Source organism: Orbicella faveolata, unplaced genomic scaffold, assembly GCF_042242905.1.
Source record: "Orbicella faveolata isolate gen_17 unplaced genomic scaffold, um_ofav_v1 contig_36, whole genome shotgun sequence".
Taxonomy (NCBI): domain Eukaryota; kingdom Metazoa; phylum Cnidaria; class Anthozoa; order Scleractinia; family Merulinidae; genus Orbicella; species Orbicella faveolata.
The window spans coordinates 11,546,027-11,552,617 of record NW_028301565.1 but is presented as its reverse complement, the minus strand read 5'-3'; positions in this window follow the sequence as shown (position 1 = coordinate 11,552,617).

Below are 6,591 nucleotides of genomic sequence, written 5' to 3'. Positions count from 1 at the left end.
TCAAAGATGTACGCTCTAACCCTCCCCCCTCCTGATCTCTAAAGGAAAAGCCTTGGGAACTAGGTTGTTGTAGAGTGACATTTCACATTGATTTACATGGAGGGTGCGTACGGACGAAGGTACGTACGGACAATCACGTGACAACCAAAATATTATGGCTCGATGGGTTACTGCTAATATATAGATTTAGACCAGCCTAAAAGCGTAGCTCCTGGGCCGGGTTGTTCAGAGCCAAATTAAACTAACCCAGGAAAAGGTATAATTTTGTTTTGAATTTTGTAACGCGAGTTGTAAACTTGAGCCCACGATAAGGTAACGTAATACTGGTAAGCGGATACCTTGTTTTGACAGGTGTCAATTGATCATGACATGAATAATAATAATAATAATGATAAATTCGAATGTCGATAACTTCGATAACTTTGGATGTCCAATATCAAAGAAGTACACGGCAAACCAAGGCTGCATGTCTCTGTCAACCTATTATTTGGAGTATGGCCGCCATGCTGCGCGACTCAGTCGTCGTCGTCGTCGCTGTCGTGCGTACGCGTCCACGAGCAATACCGCTAGCCATGATAACCATGAGAAAATCAACTCATGGGTTTCCTTTTCTTTCCTATATGAGTATGGGGCTCCGCTTGGCGGCCCTTCGGGCCGCTGGAAGTCCGCTATAACATCGTCATGCAATAGCACGGTCTTATTCTGTTTCCAGCAATGATCGTAGTGTTTTTAAGTTTTGATATTCCACAAAACCAGTTCAAATTAGATAATATCAATATCAAAACCCATAACATAGGCACGAGAGGCGTGCAAGAATTATTTTGTTTGTGAACTAAAAGTCTCGGAGATAGGAGCATTCATGAAACTGTTTACAGTAATGATTTGGTTAATTTGACAAGTTTTTTTGGTTGCGATGTACAGCAAGAAAGAAACTGGGAATTTATAATGTACACACGATGTTACATCGGCAATGGTAAGATAACTAAATAGTAAGCCATAAAATGTTTGGTTGAACAAACTACAGCAATCTGACACGTCTCCAGATTAATGTAGATACCATCTTATTTTCTGACAGGCTATTATTTGATTCTTTCTTTGATACAACCCATACTGTGATTGGTGAGACACGTGCACATGCATAACTCCCTCACTTACCGATCACATAGCTCTTCCAACCCCCAAGAGGAATTTTTGGTCAAAAATACTCAAGTTAAGAGAACTTTTCGCATTTTATACAAGTCGTGAGGTTACCCTTTTTACACAACACAACGCAACAACACTACTTCACCGAAAATAGAAAGAAAGAGAAAAAAGCCTCTCTGACACATTGAAAGTCTGATTTAATTAAACTGCACTTTAACCTGGTGCCACGCAGTTTTCAAAGAACATTTGAGCAGTTTTGATACTTTTTACCTCTAAAAATATCGGACTGAAAAGAATGTCATAAAATGCCCAGCAGAAAAAAATAAACTGCTACTGCAGAGGCGTAAAAACCGTCCAGAAATGAATTTACTCCAATATAAAAAACAAAAGTGTTAAGTTACCATTTGTAACTAAAGATACCAAACATCTTGTGGGAAAAAGTGGTGACGATTCGTCAGCTCTAATTGCATTTACTCCCTTGTGAGAAACAAGAGTGTCAAACTAAAAAATAAAAACATCTCGTTATATTCGCATGCAACAAGAACAAAACAATCGTCACCTGCACTTACTGTTGTTAACGTTAGAACTGTTTCAAATCTAAGTAGTCTCGTCTCCCCTAAAACATGTCCTAAGAACTAGAAGCGACGATTCGTGACCTCTAATTGAATTTACTCCTCGTGAAAAACAAAAGTATCAAGTTACCTTTGTAACTAAAAATAAAAATATCTCGTTGCATTTGCATACTACTAACTAACGGACTGTTTCAAACCTCAAGGCTCATCTCGTTCGTAACTAAAATCCTCAGCCTAACCCACAGAAAACGTCGAAGTAAGCCCAATATAAGCTCAATTTCCTCTTTTATAGAAGAATAAATATGGCCGTTCTAAACTGTATCGGGATCAAATCTCCTCACATGCCATTTACTTTTACAACAAGAAATTTGATTGGCTGTTTATAGTAGATCCAATCTGATTGGTGTGACATACATACATCTTTCACTCACTCACTCACTTACTCACTCACTCACTCACTCACTCACTCACTCACTCACTCACTCACTCATCCATTGACCCGTCCATAACATACCCCGACGCGCCGACTAAGAGGTATTTTTTTCACAAAAAAATAACTCAAAAAGATTAAACTACTACTGCAGAGACGTAAAAACCGTCCAGAAATGAAAGCTTCTTTTTTGTTTAATATCCTGGGAACAATACCCGATAACTTGTCAGCTCTAATTGAATTTACTCCCATATAAAAAACAAAAGTGTTAAGTTACCATTTGTAACTAAAGATAGCAGACATCTCGTGGGAACAAGTGGTGACGACTCGTCAGCTCTAATTGCATTTACTCCCTTGTGAGAAACAAGAGTGTCAAATTACCCTTTGTAACTAAAATATAAAAATATCTCGTTACATTTGCATGCAACAAGAACAAAACAATCGTTACCTGCACATACTATTGTAAACGTTAAAACAGTTTCAAATCTAAATAGTCTCGTCTCCTCTAAACATGTCCTGAGAACTAGAAGCGATGATTCGTGACCTCTAATTGAATTTACTCCTTGTGAAAAACAAAAGTATCAAGTTACCTTTGTAACTAAAAACAAAAATATTTCGTGCCATTTGCATACTACTAACTCAGGAACTGTTTCAAGTATCAAGGCTCATCTCGTTCAGTCCTTGTGTTAAATACAATAAAACGCTCAAGACTTCATATACCTCACTTAAGTTATCTTGAATAAAAATAATTTCCTTTTTCTTCAACTACAATTCGTGTTGGTTATTCATGTGAATAAGCGAAAACCTTGATAACATTCAAGAGAAAAGATTTAGTTTCATTAAAACGTATCTTCTCATTCCAGTAGTAAACAAGAACCATTATAATTGTAAAATCGTCACAGAATTAGATCTTTTAGTTCGGTTGACCAAATTAATCGTAGTCTCTTCGCTTTTCACATTGAAACTTATCAATGGATGCTGAAATTAACGACACGCCCGGAACACTCATTGCGAACTCTGCAGCAATATTTAGGTTTCAATAAAACACGCAAACGATTTGAACCTGGTCACAACCTCTTCACATTCCCAGTAGTGCATTCCGCCTCCCCTAAAATACAATCGATCCTATCATAGAAACCACATCATCTTGTTTTTCATTCACATCTTAAACCTAGTAGTAGACTCAATTCAAAAATTACACTTAGCTAATGGGAAAAGCTCACCCCTCATCACATGCTCGTAGTTATATGCAAACACTATGTTTCTTTGACTGATTATCCAATTGCAAATGTTTATCAAACCCGCCCACAAAATCCACGCCTCAGAAGATGTCGAAATAAGTCCAATACATGAATAATTCCTCCTCTTTTATAGAAGAATAAATATGGCCGTTCTGAACTGTATCAGGATCAAATCTCCTCACATACTATTTACCTTCACAACAAGAAATTTGATTGGCTGTTTATAGTAGATCCAATCTGATTGGTGTGACATACATACATCTCTCACTCACTCACTCACTCACTCACTCACTCACTCACTCACTCACTCACTCACTCACTCACTCACTCATCCATTGACCCGTCCATAACATACCCCGACAGGCCGACTAAGAGGTATTTTTTTCCCAAAAAAAATAACCCAACAAATGGTAACTTAACACTTTTGTTTTTTTGTATGGGAGTAAATTCAATTAGAGCTGACAAGTTATCGGCTATTGTTTCCAGGATATTAAACAAAAAACAAGCTTTCGTTTCTGGACGGTTTTTACGTCTCTGCAATAGCAGTTTAATAGTTTTATTTGATGACATTCATTTTAGTCCGATATTTTTAAAGGTAAAAAGTATGAAAACTGTTCAAATGTTCTTTGAAGACTGCGTGGCACCAAGTTAAAGAGCAATTTAATTAAATCAGACTTTCAACGTGTCAAAGGTTTTTTCCTCTTTCTTTCTATTTTCGGTGAAGTTGTGTTGTGTAAAAAGGTAAACTTACGACTCGTATAAAATGCGAAAAAGTCTCTAAATTAACTTAAGTATTTTTGAGCAAAAATTCCTCTTGGGGGTTGGAAGGGTTATGTGATCGGTGAGTGAGGGAGTTATCATGTGCGCGTGTCACACCAATCACAGTGCGGGTTATATCAAAGAACGAATCAAAATTGCCTGTTAGAAAATAAGATGGTATGTACATTAATCTGGAGACGTGTCAGATTACTGTAGTTTGTTCTGTCAAACATTTTATGGCTGACTATTTAGCTATCTTACCATGACCGATGTAACATCGCAACCAAAAAAACTTGTCAAATCAACCAGATCATTACTGTACCATGAATGCTTCTATCTCCAACACTTCACACAAAAAAAATAACTCTTGCACGCCTTGCGCGCCTATGTTTAAAGATAATAAGGTGTCGATTTCAGAGAGAGTAACTTTTCCTTTGCTGCTTTCCTCTGCTCTTTGTAGGGTCAGCGGAGTGCTTTTAATGTCAGCTTTTAAACGAAGATTTGGGGGTTGATTTTGGTTTCTACAGGGTCGGATAAATTTGCGCTCACTGGCAAACTCGTAATAAGAACATATCGTCCATCCGTACAAATTTAGATAGACAAGCAAGTCGCACACGCGATAGCTGAAGGGTCTATATAAAATTTACGGATTGGTAGCGCAGTTGTACTTTTGCCAGTCTTGAACTGAATTGAATGAGCATTGTGTGAACTGAATGGGCACCGTGAGAGCACTGTATGAGCATTGTATGAGCAATGAAATATACTGTTTACAGTATTGATAATGAAGTCAGGGTACGATTTTTTGCAGTTTTCAGCTTATTATGAAGTTTCGGAAATGTGCTGTATTATATTTTTTGTCAAAGAAAGAGTTGTTGTGATGAAACAATCGATAATCGTTTTGTCAGGGTAAATACAATACGAGTGTTCATTGATGACAAGTATACGGTTAAAACAACAAATTAATTTCCGGTGAGGTAATTAGCGTTGCGAAATGTCCTTAAAGTGTTGATTTCAGGGAGAAACAATGAGAACACTGTTTGCTATCTGGGAGCTAGTAAAGACCCCGGGGGGATACTCCTAGAAAAGTTGGGTGGGGTTGTGCGGCCCACTTCCCAAAACCCTTACCCTATTTATGACCACAATCTGCGATTTTTCCTACCCTATTTATGACCTGGCCAAAAATTCAATACCCTATTTATGACCATTGCGGCTGGCGCAGTTGCCTTAAACTTAAGTTATGAAGGGCTTTTGTTGACGTTCTTATTGAAAACGAAGAAAAAGTAGCTTCTAAGAAATATACCCAATTAAAGACTAGAGTGCTGAAACCATACCCTATTTATAACCAAAATGGCCAAAATCGATACCCTATTTACGACTAAAACGGCTGAAAAATCCTACCCTTTGGGGCCGCACATACCTATATAGTCCATATAAGGGAGTACTCCCCCGGGATAAAGACACACCAAATATTCGCTATCTTTGGCGACTCATCTCTCTCGAGGAGTGAGAAATTTGTCCTTTGCAGCCGACCTTAGCAGTTTCTAGGATCCGCGGAGTGCCTTTAACTTAAGCTTCTTCTCATCTGCCTTGACAAATTCGTTCAGTTTTTGCCCAGCATTGTTCTGCGTGAATTTTTTGAGAATGCACATGTCAAGCTGTTCAAAACCTTATCAAAGTAAACACAATGAAAGCGTTACGCTTCCGGTCGCATTGCGGAATGCAATTTGAACTGGATGCCCTGATCTGACCCACGTTGTATATATACAGTGAGATTTTGATCATAGACCTGACAATTAATTTTTGTGAGTTATACCTGTTTGCTTATTCGTAGAAAATGCGCTTTAGGGGTTAATGTTTTACCACTCATTGTCATCTTTAGGTTTTTACTGCGTGACTGAAACCCGTCACTTCAATGTTTTAAGCCTGTTGTTTGTTGCCAATATATTCTGAATGTAAGCGAGTTGAGTGAACCGAAACAAAATTAAGTGCTATAAACAGCCTGTCACACTGTAAACGGAATAAAATAATGGTTACATTTGCAACAGTATATTGGAGAACAATTACTTGAGCGCTGAAAATGCAGGCACAATGATCAAGTTGTATTTAGTGGGAGTCATGTATTGTAGGTTCATTTTGTTTGAGGTGATAGTTGATTTGGCCTGCGACCTCATGAACTAAATGCTTGCAGATTATCTTGCCATAACCAAATAAGCCGTAATGAAAGCCTAAAAACATAACCGATTGAAAAACAAATGTTTTGTTAATCGGAACCTACTTTCATCCACACATCCTTAGCCTCCTGGGCAGACGCTCAGTATCGCACATTCCTCCTAAGGAAATATTGTGTGACTGCATAAGAGGCTACTGATCGTTTTTTTTTTTAACTTATTCATTTCCTAACTTGTGACAATTGTTCTCACATCCCTGTTGATGAATGAACTCAAAT